The sequence below is a fragment of the Mastomys coucha genome, unplaced genomic scaffold, assembly GCF_008632895.1.
Source record: "Mastomys coucha isolate ucsf_1 unplaced genomic scaffold, UCSF_Mcou_1 pScaffold22, whole genome shotgun sequence".
NCBI lineage: Eukaryota > Metazoa > Chordata > Mammalia > Rodentia > Muridae > Mastomys > Mastomys coucha.
The window spans coordinates 142,646,779-142,672,929 of NW_022196905.1; the positions used below are offsets into that span (position 1 = coordinate 142,646,779).

The following is a 26,151-nucleotide window of genomic DNA, read 5'->3' on the forward strand; positions in this document are numbered from 1 at the left end:
CTCTGGAGGGTGCTCCTCTGAGCCCTACAGCACGGGCTCTGGAGGGTGCTCCTCTGAGCCCTACAGCATGGGCTCTGGAGGGTGCTCCTCTGAGCACTGTTTCTCCAGAAATGCAGAGTGTTGGTTCCTTGTCAGCAAATGGCTGGCATCGCCTGGATGCCAAGGTGTGCCTGAGGGTGAAGATGAGCTTTTACTTTGGAGGTTTGAATATGATGCCCATCCTTGTTGTTGCTGTTGCTATCATAAAACAACCAAGAATGGGTAATTTATTGAGGAAAAAAAAAAAAAAGGAGAGAACGGTTCATTTTGCCTCAATAGTTGCAGAGGCTTGCAAAGCCAAGAGCATGGCTCTAGCAGCTGCTGGCCTCTGGAGAGGGCCTCAGAGTGCTTCATATCATGGTGTAAAGCAGAAGGGGGCGGGGGGATGTGGAAGAGAGGGTGGGTGAGTGGGCAGGAAAGTGAAGTGCTTTATGCTGACTGGCTCTCTCAGGAACTAATCTATGGGAATCAAGACAGACATGAATTCTTTTTCAAGTCCCCACTTTGCAGCTACCACATTTCAGTGGGAAGTTTTGGAGGCTCAGCCATACTCAAACCCTAGCAACCAATGGGCATTCTGAGCTCCATGTGTGGGCTGCCTGGTGTCTAGAAACAGGAAGAGGTAAAAGTACAGTGCCAATGCCTCCCCTATAAGAAAGAGAAGTGCCTACCACTCTAGCTAATTTGAAGTCAGTAAAACAGGACATTAAGTTCCACGGTATACACCACTTCTTCCTTGGTCACCTGAACTGCACTGGACAGGGGTCTGTGTCCTTCCATCCCCTCCTGCCCTCTTGTGCAGAAACCCAACCTGCCCTTTTTTTCTTTCAGTCTTTTTTTTTTTTTTCCTGTTTTCTGAAAGCTGTTAGCACAGAGCCGCCTGCCGATCTGTTGTTTTGGGGGATAGCTGCTAAAATTCATTTGTACCAAGATTCCAGCCTCTTCCCCAACTGACGACTGTTCAGACTCCCCGTTTTTTTTTTTTTGGACTGGTAGTATTGGTGTCAACAAAGAGTAACAAGTATCTACAATCCGTCCCTACACAAACGATAAAAGTTACGAATGCATCTTTGAGGTTTTGAGTCTCACCATGGCACGTGTAGGATGCTTGTCCTGCAGAAGGAGTGGATGGTCTCCCTTTGGTTGGACACATCCCAGGGCGCTGATAGATTCTTTGAGAAGCTGAACCTTAACACCATAGCAAGTAAGAAGCCACCGTGCCAGAATTAAGGTCCCACTCATATAGTTTTGTAGTTCTCTGCCCCAGAAAGCCTCCTTGCTGACCACAAGTCATTTTCCTCCATGGCACGCAGAAGGCTCTTTAGTAAGAAGCCCAGTAGGGCTATCCCTGTACAGCCCATAGCGCTGAGCGGCAAAGTGTAGTGGAACAGAGAGGCACCATGCCGACCGACGGAAATGTTACCTGTGCTTCTGGGAACCTCAGCAAGGCCCTGTTCTCCGTGTATGTGCCATTATCCCTGATGGGAACATCAGCCTCATCCTTGAGTGTGGTCTTCAGGCTTCATGCTTTTGGGCACCTCTCCCGAGTCTCAGCTCTCTCCACTTCTGATAGGACGGATGCTACTTCTTTGTAAGGTCATTGTGAGGATGTAGTGAATTTTGATGGGTAAAGGCACTTCAGGGGAATACTTGGGAATGGTCTTTTTTGAGTGCAAGGAAAACCACTGTATGGATTCTGCTCTCGGGAGGGGTTGGACATGTATGACATTTGGGGAGTGGACACTAAGCCTGGCCACTTAGATGTCATTACACAGGTCGTGCGTCCCTGGTTTGACGTTTGAAATATGAAATGTTGCAACACCTGAAACCTTTTGAGGACTGACAGGGCACAAGTGTGAAATTCTACACTGGAGCTTCTAAGCCTGACTGGACCTTTAAAATATTGTATAAACTTACCTCTATCTTTTGCTTAAAGAGTGAATAAGAATCCTAAATGCATCTCATGTTGAGACATGGATACCATCCCCAAGATAACTCGTGTATACTATAAAAACATTCCCAATTCTAAAGCAAAAAAGGAAATATTTCCACCCCCTATCATTTTGGAAAAGGGATACTGACTATATATAATGGCAGTTTGGCTGATCTAGTGAGTTCAGTTGCTATAGTAAATTTTTCCTGAGTGTTGAATATATCTTGAAGGACATACTGGAAATTCAGAGCCCAGGGATTCTGAGATATCACACTTAGGTGCCAACATACCTCACACCTGCCTGCTTTAACAGCTCTGCCCCTGCAGCCAGTCATGTTCCTTAGTAGGCCAAGCAGACCTGCCAAAAGAAAAAAAAAATCACCACAAACCTCCAGGGTGGTAATGAGCGTGACCCTGCTGGGCTCACGTCCCAGGGTCCACTGACAAGCTGGAATCTTTTTCTTGTTCATCCAAATGCTACACCATAGCACCCTCTGGTGGTGAGTCCATGAAATAGGACAGACAGTGGTCTTACACAACACAGAATGTTTCACATTCTTATGTATAGGGCTGTGTTTATTTCCATTATTTTTAATACAATTTATTATACTGATCCAATATCTTAACATTTGGTTTTGGTTTCTAATTAACTCTGAATGTGATGGCAAGTTGTGACTTTTGCTTGTTAGTTATTATAGATTAGGAAGAAAAGGCATGGGAGTTGATGCCAGAGAAGTGTCTCTGTGGGTCTAAGATTTTTGTTACTGTTACTGAATCCCTGCGGCAATCCTGAGATATATACTGAAGAAAAACCGCTCGTGTCACAACCCAGGGGGGCAAAAGGAGAAGAAAAAGGGTTTTGAGGTCCCACGGTCTGGCTTAGGGTGAACCTCAATACCTCTAGGCCTTGGCTATCACAAAGGATCCTCCACCTTCCCATAGCACACTCCATTGCTTCCCAGTCTGCAACAAAGCCTTGAACACTTGGCCCAACCATAACATTGTTTTTCTCTAAGCTAGTTCTATAATCTCATTGCACTTGCTATCTTTTATTGTGGAAACAAACTCTTGTTTTTACCTTTTAAAATGTATTCTCTCACATATTACATATCAACTGCATTGAAAATAAACTCTTAATACAAAAGAGTGGAAAGAACAAAAACTCAAATCCCCAAAGACATAATTAAAGTTTATTAGTATTCTATTCTCCTAGCTTTGGGTATTTTTTTTTAAAGATTTATTTATGTATGTATGAGTGCTCTATCTATGTGTACACCCCAATGCCAGAAGAGAGCACCAGATCCCATTACAGATGGTTGTAAGCCATTGTATGGTTGCTAGGAATTGAACTCAGGACCTCTGGAAGAGCAGCCAGTGCTCTTAACTGCTGAGCCATCTCTCCTGCTCAAATTTATATGTTATTTTTAATATATTCCACCCGCAACAGCGGAGGCTCTTTGGCTACTACCTCTGCCATGTGGCAAGCCCATGGATGGCTTGGAAATTTTGAAAGTAGGCAGGACACACAGAAAACAGCAGAGCCTTCCTTAACTGACTGACGGTCAATGCCTGAGATTCTGGAGACATTCCAACCCTAACTGAATTCTTCCAGCTGGTATAGCTGTCATTCTTGTGAGACATTTGGGGGAAACTGAGGGAGATGCAGGTCTCCGAGGACAGCATAGTGAGAACAAAATGGAGCCAACAGTCTTTGCACCGTATATTCATGCCCCACCCCCTCCCGGCCCTCCCTGTACTTCCCTGTATGTGAGATAGGGGGCGGGGAAGGTATGCAGGGGTGGGGAGAGCCACAAGCTCTAGGATGACAGGAGAGCCAAGCATACTTGTCTGCCTCCCAGGTAAGAGAATCCTCTCCCTCTTTCCAAGCTCTTGCTTGGTGAATTGTTGCTAACTTCAGAACACAGTCTTAGCCTTGGGCGCTGTAAAGTACAGCATCCCTTGGTGGTAATGGCTGGCTTCTCAAGGAGGAGCCTCCCCAGTGTTTTTATTCAGGCCCCACAGCACCTGCTCCCTCTCCAGTCTTCAGTCAAGCAGGTGGATGCCTGAGCAGAGGGGAGAAGATGGAGGAATCCTTCCCGGAGCAAATAGTTGCTAGCTCTCACTGCTCAGTGCAGTGGGATTTTAAATCGGAGCTTCTTCAGATGAGCCGACCCTGAAGGCAAGAGAGAAGCTGTATTTCATCAGCCAAAGGACATCTCGTTCCAGGGGCTCCTCCCTCCCACTCCCCCGCCCCACCCACAAGTGTGTTCTTGGGCCGAAGCAGAAGCAGCCTGATTCTTGTGGCTCCTTCAGTCCTTGATCTGGCACCACAGTGCTTTTCACCTTCCACCTTGTTAACAGTTCCCAGCCTTTATCTTCTCATTCTTTGTCTGAAGTAACTAAACCCTTAAAGAGAATGTGAGTAGTTCTAGTTTGGTTGGCCTGTCTGACATCCGTTGGCAGAGAGCAATTGTGGGAGCCTTTTAGTGAAGTGGTGCACGTGGGCAAGTTGATGAGGGCTTGGTGCAGGAATTCAAGATGCCTGTGTCCTACCTATGCCATGGAAGTAAGCCCCCTGCAGTGAGGTGCCTGCTTTTCCTCTTAGGAGTCTAGCTTAGAGGAATTTCACAGCGTGATCTTCAGATACTAAAACATTCCCTAAGTCCAGAAGTAGAAATACCCCTAAAAGATTCCCATCCTGGGATGTCCACCAGCAAAACTAGAAAATAAGTTGAGAGCAGGGCCCCTTTGCCCTCCTTACAAAGACCCTCAATCCCAGGCCTGACGTAACCCACCATTAATGTTGACAGTGAAAACCTCATAGTAAGATACATATCAGTACCATACCACAGTTAAAAGCCAGTTGCCCTGATCAGTTCATCTCTTATGTATTGTTGTTCATTCTTCTGATGAGATGATTTTTTTTAGCACAGACAAACACCGTGTGGGGACAAACACTGTGTGGGGAGAAAACTGGGTTTCAATGGACACTTTAGAAACCTGGCTTGCCTGAGCAGCGAGAAGCTGACCAGAGTGACGTGTGTGCCTTTCACATCACCTGGGATGAAGAACTGGGTGCTGTAGACCAGCCAGAGTGTGGCAGGTTACAGCCTCGGGTTGTTTCACCCAACCTTTGTGCATTCATGGCTTATACAATGCCAGAGAACCTACTTAAATATCACCGGAAATACTTTTATTTTTCAATTAATATATTATATTGTATGCATATGCATGTTTGCCTGGGTTTTGTAAATATACCATATGCGTGCCCGGTGCCCTCAGAAGTCAGAAGAGGGTATCAGATCCCCTGGTGCTGGAGTTTAAAGATGTTAATAAATCTCTGTGTGGATTCTGGGACTCAAACCTGGGTCCTCTGCAAGAGCAGCCAATGCTCCTAACCACTGAGCCATCTCTCCAGCCCTGGGAATTACTCTTTAGATAAGCTAAATATTGAAAACTCCATGAAAGGAAAACAAGTTAAAGTAATAATCTGTGTTTTAAAAACAAATTGCTTCCTAAGGAGATTTGTACTTTGCCTTGGTTCTAAACCATATTTTCTGTGAGGAATGGACTCCCTGACTTTCCTAGAATTTGCATTTTCTTGAAACTGGGTTACTAACAGTCTAATTTCAGTTTTGTATTTTAATAAAGGAGAATGACTATGTAACTTCAGGGACAGCTTGAGCGAAGGAGCTGTCAGGCCTAGGGATCTGGGATGTAGGCCTCTCCAAAGTCTACTATCTGCTAGGCTAAGACTGCCGTAGCTCAAGGCCTGTGGGCTACATAGTGAGCTAGAGAAGGAGAGCTTGTCTCACAAGCTGCGATACATACGTACATACGTACGCACGAGTCACCAGCGGGTAGCTAAACAGAAGTCATGAAAGAAGCAAATTCCAGAGAGTTCCATGGACATGCTTATCTAGAAATGACGTAAAAAGGAAAGAGTTGACAGCAGAATGTACACAGAAGACCCAGGAGAAGCCGGGATAGGGTCTTAAGAGCCATGTCTGCTCCCTACGCTGGACCAGGGTGTGAGCAAAGTCCTAAGGAGAAAGGAGACTCGGGAAAGGTTAAGGAAACAGGTGACCCTACCCCTGAGGAGCCAAATCAGAGAGAAAGATTCCAGCCCAGGTTCCATTTGTTAGGTAAAAGGATACAGAAAAAGAATGTGGGTAGAATTTTGTGTTGAAAGGCGTGTGAACAAAGAGGAAAGAGTGACTAAGTTTCCCTGCTTCTTTATAAGCTGGGAGCAGCACCCTGAGCTAAGCCTGAGAGAAGCGGCAATGGCGCCACCTAGTGGACACTGTCTGCAAATGAACGTCTGTGCTCAGAAAAGTCACATCCAGTGTTACCTTCTAGTCAAAGGAATTGTACAAGAGCAGGAGAGTGTCTTTCTGTAGTCAATGACCTGCGACACAGACCTGCTTACTCCACAAACTTAACTGTGACTAAGTTTGAAATTGACAATCAAATCACTAAGACAGCAAGATGTGTGGCCACCACATGCCGTTCACCTAGGGGTCACTTTCTGACTATACTGTAACTGCAAGAATCTCAATTTCAATATAAAAATCAAATTTGAAGTAAAGGGTTGAGAAAGATGCACTATGCTAACACTATTATAGAAGAGGCAGACTGGATATATAATTTAATATATTTTTAAGTCTTCAAGAATTTCATACAATGTCATTTGATCATTTATATAGGTACACAGGTTGACACTAAGCTGATGTCATAGCTTTTGACCAACTGATACAAGCCTAGACAAACCTAGGAGGAGAGAATCCCAATTTGAAGAGTTTCCACCATCAGATTGGCCTGCGGGCATGTATAGGGGGGACATTTTCTTAATTGGCAATTGATGCAAGAAGCCCTGCCCACTGTGGGTGGTACCATCCCTAGGCAGATGAGCCTGGGATATGTAAAGAAGGTAGCTGAATAAGCTTAGAGAAAACCAGCCACTGGGCAGCATTCCTCCGTGGCCTCTGCTTCAGTTCCTGCCTTGGCTTTCCTTGATGATGGACTGTGATGTGGGTGTGTATGCCAAGTAAACCCTTTCCATCCCAGTGCTGGGTTTGGTAGGTGTTTATCACAGCAACAGAAACCTAACTAGAGGAAATGCCTTAAAACCAGGAAGATCGTTGTCACACAACTCAGCACTTCAAGGAGAAAGTGTCCGTTCACCAAGAACTCAGAGAAGGCATGAAGCTGGTTGCTGGTATTGTAGGCTGGTTCTATTGAGCTCCAGGGACATGTATGCATCCATAAGGTTCAGTTAGTGTAGACCCAAGAGCCATGCTGCTTCAAACTAGGAACTCTGCTTTTAAAAGTGTCTACTATTTAGGGAGAAGGGAATGGTAAGCCCCAGTGTGTACTGGGCAAACTGCTCTGCCTTTTGTATGTGTATGAACATTATTTCTTTTAGTCTTCATGATGAAGGTATTTTGATCACTGTTTTATAGATAACTTGACTACCTTTTAATCAAATCATGTCCTGTGTATTATTTTAGTCATCGTGCATTTATCAAATGCCTGCTAGGTCTCAGAATAATAAAATGGAAATGACACAGCATCTCTTTTAAGAAAAGCACATCCCCATATAACACCCACAGAACTCCTCATCCAGATCCCCCAGCAATGAATGCTGGAGGGTAAGCAGAAAGCCAGGGATGTTGCCATGTGACAGGCAAACACAGGGAAAGAGGCTTTTACTCGACTGAGGCCAGTAAACAGGTGTCATAGGGTTTTAGTGCTGTGAAGAGACACCATGACCAAGGCAACTCTTAAAAAGGACAGCATTTAATTGGGGCTGGCTTACAGTGTCAGAGGTTCAGTTATCATCATGGCAGGAAGCACGGCAGTGTGCAGGCAGACTCGGAGCTGGAAGACCAGAGAGTTCTACATCATGATCCTTCAGAAGGAGACTCTCTTCTGCAGGCAGATAGGAGGAGGCTCTCCTCCGCACTAGGTAGAGCTTGAGCATAGGACCTCCCTACACTTCCTCCAGCAAAGCCCCACCTACTCCAACAAGGCCACACCCCTAATAGTGTTAGTCCCTGGGCCAAGCATATTCAAACCATCACCACAGGAAACTTGAGACTGTGCAGATACATTCTGAAGACCCCCCTAGAAAGAATGGTGGGTGTTAATAGCTTGAATTGCATCATTTACACTCTCTAAGGTAGGTCATAAGTGTCTTACCCAATATACACTAAAAAAGGAAGCCATGTGAAGTGGTGGCTGCCTTAATGAGGTGGGTGGTAGCGGTTGCTCTATTCAGGCACAGGTGTTAGATTGCACATGTTAATTTACAGTGTTCATTTGTCACTAATAATAAAGCTGGGGGTGGGGATAAGATGCAAAACGCCTGTCTCCAAGTGGTATACACCTTCTGCTGTTGTGGTATTTTGTTGACATTGATGGGCCACGTGGAATTTGCAATGGTCAGATGGCAAACAGGGGAGGTTTGTTGTCAATCTAATGTGTGAGTCACTGACTATAAGTCTCTACTTCTGGCCCAGGATTCATGGAAAGTAATAGGTCTGCAAAGGTATCTTTAAGATGATGACTGGGATGGGCAAGATGATGCATGCCTTTAATCCCAGCAGATGGGAAGCAGAGATAGGAGGATCTCTGTGGGTTCGATGCCAGCCTGGCCTACATGCTGAGTTCCAGAACAGCAAATGGCCACAGAGTGTGACCCTGTCTCAAACAAACAATGATTGAAACTTCTTGGATGGAGTTGGAGAAATGTCTCACTGTTCTCCCAGAGTATGAGAGTTTGGTTCCCAGCTCGCACGTTAGAAGGCTCACAGCCACCCACAGCTCCAGAACCCAGCAGATCTGCCCTTTCTGAGTGAACCAGCACATTTGTGACATATGTACAGATGCTTTCACATAAATCAAAGTAAATCGTTTTTAAAAAAGAAAGCCTATAGATTCAAGTTCTGTGAACCTCAGATAGCTCAAGGAAAGCTATGCCAGGTTATCAAACTGATAAACACAGAAGATAAGATACTCATGGAAATCTGTCAAAGAGAATAACTACACAGGGGAGAGTGGTGGCAAGCTTTCCACACTCCACCCACAGTGGTCAGATACTGATTTGAATGACGTGGGGAAAGATTAAGTTTTCAAAGGGTGATTCTTAGACCACAACCTGAAAACTTGAGACATAACAGAAAAATTTAAGGAATAAATAAAAATGGAATGTACATGTTATTATGACATATATAACCTATAACATGTATATCACATATAATTATATATAAGTAGCCATCCCCACCCACCATGTTGCATCTCAGTCAGCTGTAGAGGCAAAGGCCAACAACTTCAAGAAAATGGTGGTGGAGTTAGCCACTAACAAACACCCTGGAGCCCTGTAGAGGGCACCGTCTAAGAAGGTTGCTTATTTTATGTATATGGCTTTTTACCTGCATGTATATCAGAGGGACATACACTCAGTGCTGACAAAGGCCAAGAGAGGGCACTAGATCCCCCGGAACCGGAAGTACAGGTGGTGGTAAGTGAGTGCTGAGAACTCACCAGTGCTCTAACTCCTGAGCACTGGTGAGTTCTCAGCACACACTTAGAGGAGGAGCTGCTAATGTCGTTAAAGGCATTATAATGTGAGCATTTTCTGAGGCCTCAATATTATCACTCAACAAGAGATTCAAGTGATTATATGTAAACACCAAAATCATTGGCTTAGACATCTTTTCATGACCAGTCAAATTCGTTCTCTACATTAGCAGCACTCAGCAGACCCACCATGATAGACACACATATTGCCCCAAATCAGGGGGTCAGTGTGTCTGCAGCATCTGGATAGCTTATAAATATGCAAATTATCATGACCAGTGGAAGTAGAGGATGCTTGCCATCCCTGGAAGAGTGATCAAGAGATGGAGGCCAGGAGTGAGGGCTTGTGCCTTTGATCCCAGCTCTCAAGAGCCTGGGGAAAGAGGTTTGTTCAGGCTAGCCTGGGCTATGTAGTGGGTTCTAGGCCAGCCTAAGCTACATTGTGAGACTCTGTCTCAAAGAAGCAAGGAAAGTAGAGATAAGGTATGTAAGTACTTAGAAAAAAACTTCATCAGTCTTTATCACATTTGCCAGACGTTGATCAAACATAAGGAATCTACTTTCACTTGGGCAACCTCTTCTCATGGGCCATATGCTGAGAGCGGATTTAGACTCAAGCCTTACGCATCTGTGACTCTGTTGGGCACATGGATTACACGTATCTACCCTGGCAGACTGAAGGGACTCCACCTGGCATGGTTCTAGCTAGGAAGGATCTGTGTGGGCTGTAGGAGGAAGCTGCTAGCATGCTTGCAGACCATCAGACCCTGTAGCTGAGGCCAGTGACCGTGATGTGGCGAGAATAGTGAACATCCTGATGACAGTCAGAACTAAGGGACCTGTGAATTTGCAGGGTGAAGGACTCCTGCATAGACATCAGCAGTCTGACTTGGGATGGAGTTTTGGCTTGTAGAATGCTAAAGAGAGTGCATTTTCTGTGCTAAGCAAGAGAGATGCTTGGGTATGGGGAGATGGCCGGGTGCCTGAGAACATATCCCACTCTTGCACAGACCCTGAGCTCCGTTCCCAGCACCCACATCAGGTAGCGCACAACTCTGTCAGTTCTAGGGAATCTGACGCCCTCTTCTGGCCTCCATGGGCATTGCATGCACATGCACAAACCCATACACAGACACATGTACAAGCTCAGAAGTTAAAATATTTTTTTTGATCTTTAAAGAAAAGAAAGAAAGAGGTGCCATGAAGAGGAAAGGGAATTGGAGTATCCAGGAAGAAGGGAACAAGATCTGAGCAGGGAGTAGGGAAATGTTCTAATCTGGGGTCTTCAAAACCATTGAGATTTAATGAATTCTTCTGAAAAAAAAATCTTGAGATACCAAGGATCTGGGGTGCTCATAATGAGTTTGTTGTATTGAAGAAGCTAAAAGTTTAGAAAAATGATAATAAGAGAGACTGGATAGAGCTCAGTGGTAGAGATTTGCTGAGCATGTGCAAAATGATATCTCCAGCACAAAACACACACACACACACAGAGAGAGAGAGAGAGAGAGAGAGAGAGAGAGAGAGAGAGAGAGAGAGAGAGAGAGAAAGCGCTACTGGAGAATACGAATGTGGAATTAAAAGTGAAAATGGATATTGGTGAAGATTCAAGTCTAAAAAAATTAAAAGTTGGGACTTGGGATGCAGGGAACTGATGGGAAGGGTCAAAAGGCGGTTTTGGAAAAAGAGGTGTGTACTCTTTGTGTCTTAGGAAGGTTTCCATTGCTATGTAGAGACACCATGACCAAGGCAACTCTTATAAAGGACAACATTTAATTGGGGTTGGCTTACAGTGTCAGAGGGTCAGTCCATTCATGGCAGGAAGCATGGCAGCATTCCAGCAGACATGGTTCTGGAGGACCCAAGAGTTCTACATCTTGACCTGGAAGCAGCCAGGAGGAGGCTCTCTTCCACACTGGGTGGAGCTTAGGAGAAGACCTCAAAACCCACCCCCACAGTGACATACTTCCTCTATCAAGGCCACGCCTCCTCTATCAAGGCCACGCCTCCTCCCATAAGGCCACACCTCCTAATAAGTGCCACTTCCCATGGGTCAAGCATATTCAAACCACCATACTTGGTGTCAACATGGATGGCCACGGCAGTGCTCACCCACAAGCTACTGTTGCTAGGAGAAAGAAGTGTTAGTGGGAGAGGCTTAGAATTCTCCCTCTCCCTCTGTGGCCAGACACAGTTCCTCCACATGAAGTCCAGGAGATGATTTCAGTCTTATGGACACTAGAACAGTGAGGAAGCCCAAGTCCATAATGAGGAATGCTCAGGAATGAGATTGGTGACCCTTTCACAGGGGTCACTTGTCAGATATTCTGCATCTCAGACATGTACAATTCATAGCAGTATCGAATTTACAGTTATGACATAACAATGAAAGTAATCTTATAATTGGGAGTCACCACAGCATGAGGAACTGCATTAAGAGGCCACAGCCCTGGGAAGGTTGAGAACCACTAGCCTAAAGATAAAAATACCCTGCCTCTTGCTTTGCCAAAAACAGTGGTTGACCCCAGGTGCTTATAGGACTTTTGTGTCACTACGTGTTACAAATACTTTTAACAGACCACTTCTCTACATTTGGCGTGGTATCTGTTGCTTTGAACTTGCAGAGCTGGATGCAGAATGTTGGCTGGGTTCTAGCACATGAGGCCTCAGAGCTGTGACAGACAGCTAAGAGCATGAGAGGGTCTTCCAGATGGATGAAGAGAAAGCCAGAGCCAAGAGGCGCTGGTGTAGCTGTGGATGCACAGTTGGGAAGTAGCATCCAACTCTCCTCTGTTCCCTCTGCCCTGCTATTTATAGAAGTGTTTGCCTGCATGGATTTCTGTGAGCCATGTGCATGTAGTACTTGAGGAAGCCAGAAGAGGGCGTCAGATTCCCTGGAATGGAAGCTATAGACCATTGTAAGGTGCTGGGAATTGAACCTGTGTTCTCTACAAGGGTGCTCTAACCAGTGCTCTTAACCTCTGAGGCATCTCTCCAGCACCCACCTTCACTGTTCCTTATAAGGAAGAATAGCAACAGCACCCCAGCCTCTCTTGCGGTACCACTTTGGAGGGACAGGCTCTGGCTTCTGGCATGTTGGCATCAGAATGACCAACATGGCCCTGACGCTGGACACTTGTTACTCTCAGTTAGACAATGGTTTCGGAGGTGTGAACGCACTCCTGCTGTCGTGAGTTCCTCCTGCTATGTGAACTGACGTGTCTTACACTGGCTTCATCTTTGTTAAGAGCAGTTTCTATTTTTTAAAAGATTTGTTTATTTTATGTATATTGAGTACACCATTGCTCTCTTCAGACACACCAGAAGAGGGCATCAGACCCCATTACAGATGGTTTGGAGCCACCATTGGGAATTGAACTCAGGACCTCTGGAAGAGCAATCAGTGCTTTTAACCACTGAGCCATCTCTCTAGTCCGAGAGCAGTTTCAAGGTGCAGATTTCCCAGGAGGAAGGGGATTCCTACACCTGAATCCATCCCTCTGGGAGGTACTCTGTGATCCAGCGAGTTGTGATGTGTTGATCTCCTCATTAGCTTCCATGTCTGATGGCTTACTTAATCTCCTAGAAAGAATGCATGCAAGGAGATGAGTTCATGAATGCTCAACCTTCCCCACAGAGGGAAATGCAGATGGAACTTACATGTTAACAAATAGCTTCCCTCACCGGGCATAAACTGACTCTCCGTGTCTATAGGCTCTTCCAGAAAAATCGACATTGGTTTTGAGAGAATTAGTGAAGAAAAGAGGGGGCATGGAACAATCCAAAATCAGCCTGTGTAGCTGCAGAGTCCTTTCGGCGGCTAGGGAAATGTAGCCGGAGTCCTAAGAGGGCAGGCATCTGGGATTCTGCCCAGATTCAGGGGGAGCCGGTACCAAGGGGCAGAGAGCAAAGAACAGGAGCAGGAAGTAATTATAGGGCAGACAAAGGAGTCTGGGCACAATGGAGGTGACATTTGTAATTGTGACAAGGAAAAGGTGCAGAGGGCTAAATCCCCTAGCTCTGCGAAGGCACCGTGTAGGTTCATACTTCAAGCTTTGGTAGCACATACCAAAGCTCAATGGTGCGAACTCGCTCTGTCTATCCCAGTCTCTGGGCAGGTGCTAATCACACATTGTTTCCTGTTAACCCTGCCCTGGCCACTATTGCTGCCTTAGACAAATGGGTTCCTTTGGCTAAAGTAAACCAGAACACGGCTGGGAGCTGAGGCAGGGATGCTAACACTGTGGTCTGTGTTCTCCGTGACATTCTGCTACTGTCTAGTGATCTGAACCGGGACTGAAACTTAGTCCGGGATCGTAAGAAGAGACCCTGTCGAGAAAGCACAGGATTGAAGGGCAGAAGCTCAGCTCAGTCAGGCCTGCTCACCAGCACACGGCATCTTCTGTTTCAATGCCTTTGTCTGTAAAATTAGTCCATTATGAGGGAAACTCGAGATAACACAGGGAATGGCTTGAGATACTGTCTCTCCATAGAGACGACTGTCTACCCCAACTCTGTCCAGTTCCTGCTCTGAGTTGAAACTATTCAGGGCTTGGGATACAGCACAGAGCCAGCAGGCCATCCTTTGTGCCCTCTAGTGAGGGGGATTGATCAGGTCACAGGTGCCAGTGTAAAAAGCAATATTGGGGGCTTTGGCTCTCTCTGGGAAGTGGTCTGTGTGGAGTGTAGGAAGAAAGGGGTCCTGGAGAAACATTGCCAGAAGGTTGAGGTGAAAAAAAAAAAAAACCACCACAGTGGGAAGGATCATGGCAGCCTCTGTGGAGTGGGAAAGCACCTAAGGAAAGTAGGTGGAGCCCTGGCTGGAGAAGTGGGGATTGGGGAGGAGGGCCTTATAGAACATGCACCAGGAGTGATAGGTCCTCTCCACCAATGAAATGAGCCAGTTCAAGCCAGATTGAAGTGTACAAAGGCAGGTTTATTGAGAAGCAGCTCCCAGGTGGGTTTACTGATCCCAAGGAAGGAGGCCAGGGAAGTCACCATGAGGCGGGAGGCACGGGGAGGAAAAAGAGCGGGAGAGAAAAGCCATTTGTCCAGGGTCTGGATCCCAACAGGGAGTCTGGTTGCTAAGAGCAGAAGAGAAGCCTCTGCGTGGAGGATGCCCTGAGCAGCCATGCATCTGCACAGCATCTGACAGAACCCAGAAGGGACCCATGACAGGAGACTGTATGGTTGCAGGTGCAGGGCCTAGACCCAAGTAGGGGTGTAGAGATGGAGTTAGTTGGGTGGGTATGGGGATGTGCTCAGAGGAGAGGAGCAAAGGGAAGAGAACTGGTCTCTGCTTGGGAACCTCTGTCAGACAGACACCACGCACTGAAGTAGAAACAGTGGAAAATCAGACTCCAGGAACATTGTTGTATGGGCTCCTGGAGTGTCTGCTCTGAGATGTAGAACATGACGTCAGGCGGGTAGTGCCAGTGCCCTTAAAACCATCAGCTAGCACATTTCACCCGACATGGAGTCTAGGAAGGTCTGAGTCCCTGCTGTGGCCTATCACAGGCCCCATGTCATGAAGACACAGCTTTTTCCCTAATGGAGTTGACCTCATTCATGAGATTAAGTCAAGCCATAGCATTTGAGCAGAAAGTAGATTCCCCCCAAATGAAGGCACACTCTAAATGAATGGCAAAGCTTCCTGGGAAAGGGCAGTCTCAAAGAAGAAGCTTGGCTGGGTAGAGACAGACAGACAGACAGACAGAAGGGAAGACAGCAACCCAATACCCTAAGTAAGAGAAAGTTGGAATGCTGTGCTGTGCTGTGCTGTGCTGGGAGGCAGTGGTGTAGACCTACTGTTTGCTGTGTTGTGGCTATCGGAGTCTAGCCATGAATGCAGACATTTATTCTTGGGTTGGAGAGATGGCTCAGCAGTTAAGAACACTCACTGCTTTTACAGAGGACCTAGGTTCAGTTCCCAGTACCCACATGAAGGCTCACAACCCCTATAACTCCAGTTCCATGGAATCTAGTGCCCCGTCTGACCTCTGTGGGCACTAGGCATGATGCATACACATGCATACATATGTACAGGCAAAACACTCCTACAAGTAAAATAATGTAAATCTAAAACTAGAAGAGCTGGTTTGACTTCCTATTTCATTGGCTTATTTTGCTCTCATCCCAGACAGACAGATCATGGCAGCTGGCAATCTTATGTCCAAGTGATGTGAAAATTGTGTGTGTCTATCACTACCTGCCCCATGGAGGGCTTGGTAGTCAAAGCAACGTTCTTAAGTAGATGTGAGTGCCTGAAGGAAAAGCAGAAAACACATCTAATTCGATTCTGTTTGGGGATACTATAACAGAATACTTGAGCCTGGATAACTTATACTGAAGATAAATGTTTCTATCAGTTTTGAAGGCTGAGATATCAGGGTGAAGGTGTTAGGGTCTCACATGGGCATTTTGTTGCAGAGCACAGGGAGGCCAAAAGAAAACCTATCTTGGAGAAACCTTTTATCACATTAATCCACTGTGACCTAAATACCACCCACCTCCCAATATGGTTGAGTTGTGGATTAAGTTTGCCATATTTGAATTTGGAGAAGTCAAGTTCAAACCAAAGTAAGCTTTTTCCTGCTCTGAGGTGTTGGAATAGCTATCTGGGTGCCCTGCTGCAGGAGAGAATGTACAGCTTGCCTGGTGGGAGGAGCCGGCAGGAGTGTTGTAAGAGAGAAAGAATGAATGACTCCCGAGAAGATGCCTGCAGGTTTCAGTAGTCACTGTCGCTCTCTGTGATTCAGGGAAGGCTTATTTTGATTGGCAGCTTTAGAAGTCTCGGGCCGTTGTGTATTGCTGTGGTGCCTGTGGTGAGAGAACATATCATGACATAGAGAACTTGTTGAAGCCAGTCATGAAGCTCACGACTGCCAGAAAGCAAAATAGAGAGGAAGGGACTGGACCCCTTATCTAGTCAGCCTCGCACCAAGGCTCCGCCCCTTAAAATTTCTACCGCCTCCCCAATAAGCACTCTGCTGGTTAGTTTTTATCAATTTGATACAGAGTGTGAGAAGAGGGAGCCCCAACTGAGGAGCTGCCTCCATCAGATGGACCTCTGGCACCACCGTGGGGTGTTTTCTTAATCAGTGATGGCTATGAGAGGGTCTCATTGTGGGTGGTGCCACCGCTGGGAGGTGATCTTGGGCTGTATAAGAAAGCAGGCCGAGCAAGCCAGTACGCAGCATCCACAGCCTCTGCATCAGCTCCTGCCTTTGGGTTCTCGCCTTGTCTCCCTTCCATGGTGGACTAGAAGAAGCTGGAACCTGAAATAAGTACCCCCACCCCAAGCTGCTTTTGGTCAGTGCTTTATCACAGCAACAGAAACCAAATTAGGACATGCACCATGGGCTAGAGGGGAAACCTCCACACTGAGACAAAGGGCTTTTGAGTCTAACACTATAACCCTCTGGACAGCCTTCATCCTAGGCTTTTCCGCTTTGTATCCCTGCCATGTCAGCCTGCTGTCTAATTTCGCTATCTTTAAGGTGACAGAAATGGCTCGTGGTCTGTGTTTTAGATCAACCATCCAACGGTACTTACACCAGAGTAGAGGGGGCGTACACTCCCTTGGAACATCCAGCAAGGGCTGTGCTTATGAAGGGGTTCCACCTTCTCTGTCTCCGAGAAGGAAAGGAGCCACAGCGCCCAGGAGGACCAGAGGCTTCCAGGTCCCTCAGCTTGGCACTGTCCTGCAGAACCGCGCACTGCGCAGTAACAGAGAAAACACGGGTCCTTAACATCCTTGCGTTGGGGCAACTTACTCATGAGAAACACACAAGTAGTCCAGGGGCAGATAAGAGGCTCATCTTCAAACAACATGACCTGCATTGCATATAATTAAACCTGGAAAGGAGGTAGAGTTTGAAAAATGCTTTTAAGCTAATGAACACTTTTGGTGTGTGTGTGTGTGTGTGTGTGTGTGTGTGTGTGTGTGTGTGTGTGTGTGTGTGTATTATAACATCATGGGAAAATCCCCAAAGCAAAAGGGGAAAATTACTGGATGTATTTATAAAGCGTCTTCTTTGTGTGTATATATTCTATAAGAGGAAATGGCAGGGGGAAGAGAGAGCTTTTTCTTCCAGTGGAAAAGAGGTCTTCGAAACAAAATGAAGCAACACTGAGTTACATTTCTTTGTTTATGCCAGAGGGGGAAGCTCTGCCCACAGCCCTGCCCGAATTGTCTGAACTTCGTAAATCACCATCACTTGGTAAAATACACCGGCTTTCTGTGGCCTGGGATTTGACCTGTTCCTCCCATTCTATCTAGAAGGCAGTGGCCTTGGCTAGAGAATGTAATGTGTGCTTTTTACACTCCGCATGGTGTTTTAGAACACATAGCAAATCACATGTGGTAAGGGGGTCATATATGATATCACAGGCTCCTTAAAAATTGTCTGGATCCCCCAGAAGCTTGGGGATTAAAGTAAAGCCCCCCACCCAACACACACATTCCTAGCTATAACTGCGTTCTGCATGGTTTGTTCCTCTTAAGCCCTGACATTTGAAGACTTGAGGACTCTGACATCTTGCTGGGGGCATCTTGCAGACAGCCAGGGCTTCCAAGAGACACAGCCTTGTCAGAGGTTGGGAGATCAAATGTGGCAGCTCCCAGCTCCAGCCCCAGCCTTGGCTCCTGCCCCAGCCTCAGCCCCAGACAAAGGACTTGAATCTCTTGCTCCAGTAATGTTGGTAACCTAAAAATATCTAGCTGAAACAATACAGTTGGGGGCTGCCCTACCTGGCTGTACCTCTAGTGCTAAGATTCATTTAAACTCCTTTCCTTGTTAGAGACATCTAATTCTTAGTTTTCTTCGGGGATTCCTGGTGGCTGGGGCACTACTCTGGACTCCAGGGTCCAGCCGGGAACAAGATCAAACACAGACTTTGAGGTCATTGCTTGTCACTGTGAGAGACAATCTCAGGGGCCTCCAGGGACAGGTTACAGAGGTGACTACCAGTGTGAGATACACAAGGTTATGCCTCCATGTTCCCCTAAGGGCTACCCAGAAGGCCTCATCTTGTCTCACTGCTTCTGAGGCTGTAGGGTATCCTCTCAAGGCAGTTTCTGCTTCCTGGGTGGTAAGGCTCAGAGCCAGCACAGGTGTTCTCGTGGCCTAAGTTGCACTGGCAAAGGAGATGGTCCAAAAGCAGATGTGCCAGAAATAAGTAAGAGGGTTGTACTGGCTGGTTTTGTGTGTCAACTTGACACAGGCTGGAGTTATCACAGAGAAAGGAGCTTCAGGTGAGGAAATGCCTCCATGAGATCCAGCTGTAAGGCATTTTCTCAATTAGTGATGGGGGGGCGGGGCTATTGTGGGTGGTGCCATCCCTGGGCTGGTAGTCTTGGGTTCTATAAGAAAGCAAGCTGAGCTAGCCAGGGGAAGCAAACCAGTAAGGAACATCCCTCCATGGCCTCTGCATCAGCTCCTGCTTCCTGACCTGCTTGAGTTCCAGTCCTGACTTCCTTTGGTGATGAACAGCAATGTGGAAGTGTAAGCTGAATAAACCCTTTCCTCCCCAACTTGCTTCTTGGTCATGATGTTTGTGCAGGAATACAAACCCTGACTAAGTTAGGGGTCCTTAGTGTTTCTTTGTTGACATTTTCTTATTGGCTTTTTATATCCTTCAGAAACAGGCGGAGCTAGAGAATTCTTTTTGCCTTTCCCCAGTCCCGTGCCATCCCCAGTGGTCCAGCAGTGGTCCTAGTATTCTCCATCACTGAAGTTGTGGTGTAGGCTGTCTGTGGCTGTCACTAGAGCCCTCCAGCCACTGATGGCTGTTTATCCTAAGTTTTAGGCATAGAAGCATGCCTTAGTGCAAGGATGCTGCATGCCAGGTGAATCCATGTAGGAGCATCAGGACCCAGAAAGCCACCCTGCAGTTTAGAAAGATGCTTAGCCCTCTGGTGAGAGACAGGGTCATTTGCACTTTCTTGTCAAACCTTTCTGAGTACCCTGACAGGCAGGGTGAACGCCATCCCTCTACCTCAGGCACGGAGCCTATCTCAGTGAAGAAGAAATGTCATAAGGCCTGGCCTGGCACAGAGTCCCTTGGTAAATGTAAGGGGGATAAAGGGATTACATACAGAGGACAGCTTTGAATAAATGAATTGATTGAGCAAATTTAAAATTCAATTTGAATCATTTGGAGAAAAATGAAGAAAGCAGAAAAGACTGTGTCAAGGTTTGGGCTTCTGCCAGGTACAATCTGTCCTTCTATTGAAGAAAAATCATCCTGACACTTAGATGATAAGGTAGGACTGTTAGGATAAGCATCAGGACTTCTGCAACAGGGAAAAAGATTAGCTCCCTCCATGACAGCAGACAGCTGAGGATTGATAGCCAATGAGCCATTGGGTGATGGGGCAGAGGGGAGGAAGTCACTAGGAATAGAGAACCACACTAGTGGGGGCTCTTCCTAAACAGACTCCTCAGGATTGCTACAGAAGGCAGGCCAGTGTGATCAGATATCATCGGGTATGGCTACAGCTCTCACCCAAAGACAAGAGCCCACAGACCAGGCCCAGACAAGAAGAGGGCTGGTAGGAGACCTGTTAGAGTTTGCTCTAGTACTGAGTTACACCTGTCACAGATTGATGGATCTGTGTCTTTCTGAATGAAATGAGGGCGTCAATGCAGGATATCAGAGAGAGATCTCATAAAGTACAGGGAGCAGAGGGCACCCTGAATGAGAGAAGTGCTGAGAGAATGTGTGATGTGACATTAGTATGGCCATGTCAAGGAACCCCAAAGCCTCAGACCTGCAAGGAAATGATGAAGTCTTCCTCTGGTCCGTGTGAGATTATTGACAAGGGTGGTGTTCGGGGGGGAAAATGTCTACCATAGCTTTTCCCCTCCACCCCCATGTTGACAGTGTGTGCCAAAAATGTCCACTGTGGCTCCCCCTACACACACCCAACTATTATGGCCCAGTGACTGTTCCCATACAGAGATGGCTCCTACCCAATTAGCTAAACTTGCCCCCAGGTTATGCTGTATATAACTTTGACTCCCTGTTTGATCTGTGTGCAATAATCCCTCCTCCTTGTCCAGATGTGTATAATAATCCCTCCTCCTTGTCCAGATGTGTATAATAATCCCACCTCCCTGTCAACTCTATAGTGAGCTTCCAGAGTGCTGCAGTTTCTCCAACAGAGAGCTCAGACAAACCCCCACATGATCCTGTCTGTCTCTCCTTCTCTCCCTTTCTCCTCTTGCCTTTCTCTCCCCATCCCTCCCCTCTTTCTTCTCTTCTCCTCCTCCCTCTAGTGTGTTTCTGTCTATTCTTCATTCCTTTGCTGCCCCCCCACTCCTCTCAGGTCCAAGTCTCTTGGGTTTGTGCAGGATGCAGCAATAAAGTGAAAGAAATATTGAAAATATTAAATTGAAGTGTTAGAAATAAGAGGCTCAGTGCATCAATAGACTCAGTGGACAGTCTCATCAATAAAATGCATCAAGTGTAAGACAGAACATTAGGGATGTGAGACAGAAGGAATACATTAGAACATTCAGACAATGACAAAAATAAAAGAATGAACAGGCTTTCAAGATCGGCGGGACTTTGTTTAAAAACCAAATGTATGGATCATAGCAGAATAGTATCTAAACCTAGGAAAGAAGTTTGCCATGCAAGTATAGGAAAATATTTTTAATGTCAAACAAGACTAGACAAAGATTTTCAGGCATGGTATTATAGAGAGATCTCTACATGTTGATAATGTAGTGACCTCAGTGCCAGCAGGCAAATTAACCAGAACATACACCTGCCCAAAAATCAGTGAAAGTCAGAGTTAAGTGGATTTAGTAGACATCTACCAGGGTATTTGACACAGCAACCAAAAATTATGCATTCTTCCCAGCTGCCAGGGCATGTTCCCTAAAGTAGTTCACATTTGAAAACATAAGCCATTAGGGCAGGAAAGATGCCTTATTAATTAAGAGCACTGGCTGCTCTTGCGGAGGACCTAGGTTCCCAGCACCTACATGGGTGTATGGTTGTGGGTCCTGAATGCTCTGTCACAGGGCCTAGTTGCTCAAGGAAGCAGGACTTGGGAAGTTTGACTGTACTTACCCCACAACATGTATTGGGCCATTGGGAAGCCCTGGGACACCACTCAGGGGAAGGGAAGTGCAGTCTGAGGTGTAGGATAGGGCCGTGGAGTTCCCAGGCTCTTGCATACCCAGGCGCTGCTGAAAGTCTTGAAAGAACTGGGAATGGAATCTGGGCCCTGGGGGGTTGAGGAGGGGAGCTCTGGCTGGTCTTTTGGGGAGAGTCCTTGGCTTGATGTGGTGGGCTTGACTTGGGCTTGGTGGTGATCGTGGCTGGGAGTGCAGAGAGGCCTTCTAAGGGGGATTAGACAGTGGCTCTGTAGGCAAAAGGCCATCTCTGTTGCTCCCCATGTCAAATCCCGATGAAAAGAGGCAGTCCATGGTTTTAAGGCATTTATTGTCGTGGGGGAAAGTGGATGAGTAAAACCATACCCCACATTTTAGGGTGGATCTGAGATTAAGTACCTTTTTGCAGGGAGGAATGTCTAGGAAGGAAAGCTTATTGGCTAAGCCCTGCAGGCCTCTAGGTATCTCATTAGAATGGCAATCTCTGTCTTGAGCCTATGTGACCACAGGTCACATCTGTCCTTTTCCTCATCTACAAGCAGAGGGCTTGGAGCATTGCCCTTACATGACTGATGGCCACAAATCTATGGGGGGCTGCAGCTAGTGACAGGGGCCTGGTGTCCAGGGGCAGGCAAAGCTGTCTCTAGAGCTTCTAGCCTTAACTCAACTGAGGACTGGACTACCTCTCACAGTCCACTGCACCACACATGGTCAGCTCACAGCCATAGTACTGGGGGCTCTGGTACTCTCTCTGGACTCCTCAAGCACTACATATGTGTTTTGCAGCTATACAGGCAAAGCACTCATATTCATAAAAATAAAGAAATAAATATTCTCTTCAAATCAGAGAAATCTCAAATGAAAACTCAATGCTTCCCAGGGTCTTAAAAATTAAGAACAAGCCAAATCTACAATCAGTAAGTGAAGAATTATTAATAAAGCTGAGGGCAGGGATGAATGAAATGGAAGTAAAAAGAGCAATACAAAAGAAAAATCAGCAAAGCACAGAGTTGGTTGTTTGGTAAGATAAAAGAGATTGGTAAATCCTGAACTAACCAAAAGAAAGAGAAGATTTGAATCACTAAGGCTCCAGTGAAGAAAGAGGGTGAAGAGGGAGGCATCACAACAGACCCCAAGGGCAGTCAGAACAGCATTGAAGTATGCTTTGAAAAACTATTCCAGTAAACTGGAAAAAAAAAAAAAGATGGATGAGTTTCTAGATTTAACCAGATTGAACTAAGGAATTATAACTAGATTGATATACACAGCGGGATTGATATAATAACAAAATGTCTTCTACCAAAAACAAACAAGCAAAACCCAAAGCTGTAGCCCAGATGTATTCACAGCTGAATTCTACCAGATGTTTAAATAGCTGATACCAGTGTTCCTTGAACTGGTCCATAAAGTAAGAGAATACAAGACAAAGGAATGCTTCTGAGTTAATTTTATGAGGCCAGTATTTTCTTGATATTAGAACAAGATAATGACACAATAAAGGAAGAGGGAAAAGGAAGGAAAATAAAATTATAGGCCAATTTTCCTGACGCACAAAGAATCAGAAATTGTCAGTAAAATACTTACAAACTGAATTCAACTTCACATGGAAATCATCCACCACTACCCTCACATGGGCCACATTCTAGCATGCATGATGTTTCAACATACCCACTCAGCCATCTTGCTGGTCCCCCAGCGAAGTTTTATTTAGCCTCAAAGAAGAATAAAATTAGCCAGATGTGGTGGTGGTACACAACTTTAATCCCAGCAATTGGGAGGCAAAGGCAGACAGATCTCTGTGAGTTTGAGGCCAGCCTGGTCTACAGTCTACACAGGGAGGTCCAGCACAGCACAAGGCTATACAATGAGACTCTGTCTCAAAGCCTCCAACCCCCTCAAAAAGGAACATTATCATTTCATAGCAGAGTGAATAAAACTAGAGATCATTGTATTGAACAAAAGTAAGTCAAACTCAGGACAAATCAAGCATGTTTTTGTTGATTTGCAGACCCTGGATCTTCTATAGATACATAAAAGTATTTTTGTGCCCATATAATCCAGTTGTGTGTATGTGATGTGCAAGCTGAAAGGAGACTGGGGGAAGGAAGATGACTCATGGAGAGGTGGGAAGGAAATGGAAAGGGGAAGGGGGAAATGAAGGCCTGTCACTGGACCTCCATGAATAAGGAAGGCAGAAGGGAGGGAAATTCAAGCACTATGCTCACTCACTGTCCGTGGAATGATGTCTTAAGTAAATGCCATCTAATGCTGCTAGTACAGGACTCGATTTCCATGTTTAGACATTCACCCTGGCAACTGGGTGGAGGATAGGATTTCAAGAGAGGCTCAAGGGAGTAGCAGGTCAGTCTGGAGGCTGTTGATACACCCTAGACACTGTGATAGTGACGATGTGTTAAGTAGCATTGCTGTAGCGTGATGAACACATGGGCATAAAAGATTCTTGGAGAGGAAGGGTTCATTTGGCTTACGAGTTGCAGTCCATCACTGAGGGAAAGCCAAGGCTGGAACTGAAGCAGAGGCTATGGAGGAACGCTGTATACTGGCTTGCTCTCTCTTCTGGCTTGTGCCACTACTTTCCTTATGGATCCCAGGCCACCTAGGGATGGCACCCACCCACAGTGGTCTGAAACCCCCTTCATCACTTAGCAATTAAGAAAATGTTCCACAGACATAAACATATTTGCTCTGGGCAATTCTTTAAGCCAGCTCTTAAGCGGAAGTTCCCTTTTCTTAGGTGACTCAAGTTCTGTTTCAGATTGACAGCTGAAACTAGCCATGACAGATACTTAAAACAGTGAGGGCTATGTCTGATAAACAGAGTGTAAGTTGAAAATATTGGTCTGGGGGTAAAATGTTTGTTACACTCAAGGCTCTGTGTTGAAGCCCCGGCACTATAAACATGATGTTAAAGAATACTATAAACCAGCAGTGCCTTTATCATACCGAACACAGTTGCTATCCTAGCATAGCCACATCATACTGTAGATGTGGCTCCTGCCATGGCCACAGGGCCAACTGGAAACTGGAGTCATTACCACTAGTTAGCATCATACTGGAGGACTGGGGCTGTATGTGGCCAACCCAAGGGAAGATACAGACTCAAGTGACGTAGTAAACAAAGTTTCTGCTGAGCGTGTGTTGGTTTCATATCATTGTAAAGTCAAGACCTGGAAGCAGAGGCTGTCAATCACACACTTGTCAGGCCATGCCCCGGAAAGCTAGTAAAAGGAGAAATGAAACTGGGGAGAGCCATCTTGACTGTTGGTTCATGGTGAATGAACCGACATTCTACGACCTGGAATGAAGAAAACTGGACCCACCTTCCACTGAGATCCAGTCCAAACCACTGACGCCATATTAAGCAAACCTCCTGTGCTTCATAGGAAGGCTGGGCTTATTAATCCGGTTGCCCGAAATCTGTGTTTTTAATGAGACCACCAGCTATCCTGTGTGGCCACTCAACAGCCCCTTTGGGGATGCTCCCACACACACACCCCCACACACACATACCTCATTTTGCTTAACAGGCTGTTTTCAGAAGACAGGAGTATAACTCTTTTTGACAGAGTGTATTGATATGTTCATCATGCAGGGAGAATGTTGTCATGTCATGTTTGCAAACTATGATGGCTTTCTGGTCTTTGAAAAAAAAATTGGTACCTTGCAAAATTTGTCATTAGTACATCAGGAAAGGGAGCGAAGATGCCTTTGTTGACATCTCTTGCTGTCAGATGTAAAATGAAATAAGTAACCCAGTTTGTGCTTCAGTACTGACATAGTTCAGGATTTTGCTTTCTAAGCTTCGGGAAACGAATTGGAGTTGTTTGTGGACCGACAACCACATGGTTTTGTGTGGTTGTATGCAGCTGTGGTGAGGGCATCATTCAAACATTGTGCTAATTACTTTTCTGTTGCTGTGTTAAAAATACCAGGACCAAAAACATTTGAAAGAGTTTATTTTGGCTTCTGTTTCCAGAGGGATGGAGTCCATCACGGAGCTGGAGAGATGATTCATCAGTTAAAAGCACTTGCTGTTCTTCCAGAGAGCCTGGTTTGGGTTCCCAGAACCCATGGAACATCATTCATAACTATCTTAGCTTTGGAGTTATAAAGCTGGCTTGATCTATATAAAGTTTCAGGCTAGCCAGGGCTACATACTGACCATACCCTGTCTTTAAAAAAAAAAATCAAACTTTTAAAAAGATTTCTTTCTTTTTTCTTTTCTTTTCCTTTTTTTTTTTTTTTTTTTTTTTTTTTTTTTTTTTTTTTTGTTCTTCGAGACAGGGTTTCTCTGTGTAGCTCTGGCTGTCCTGGAACTCACTCTGAAGACCAGGCTGGCCTCGAACTCAGAAATCCACCTGCCTCTACCTCCCAAGTGCTGGGATTAAAGGCATGTACCACCACTGCCCAGCAAAAGATTTCTTTTAATGTGTATGAGTACCTGTATGT

At 45.8% G+C, this 26,151-nt stretch overlaps 1 protein-coding gene across 4 annotated transcripts in view; it reads left to right on the forward strand.

The window, feature by feature from the left end:
* The window catches only part of Mtus2 (microtubule associated scaffold protein 2), a 388,646-nt gene that overhangs the window by 309,454 nt on the left and 53,041 nt on the right, over positions 1 to 26,151 (forward strand). The gene's annotated exons all lie outside the window — the stretch shown is intronic.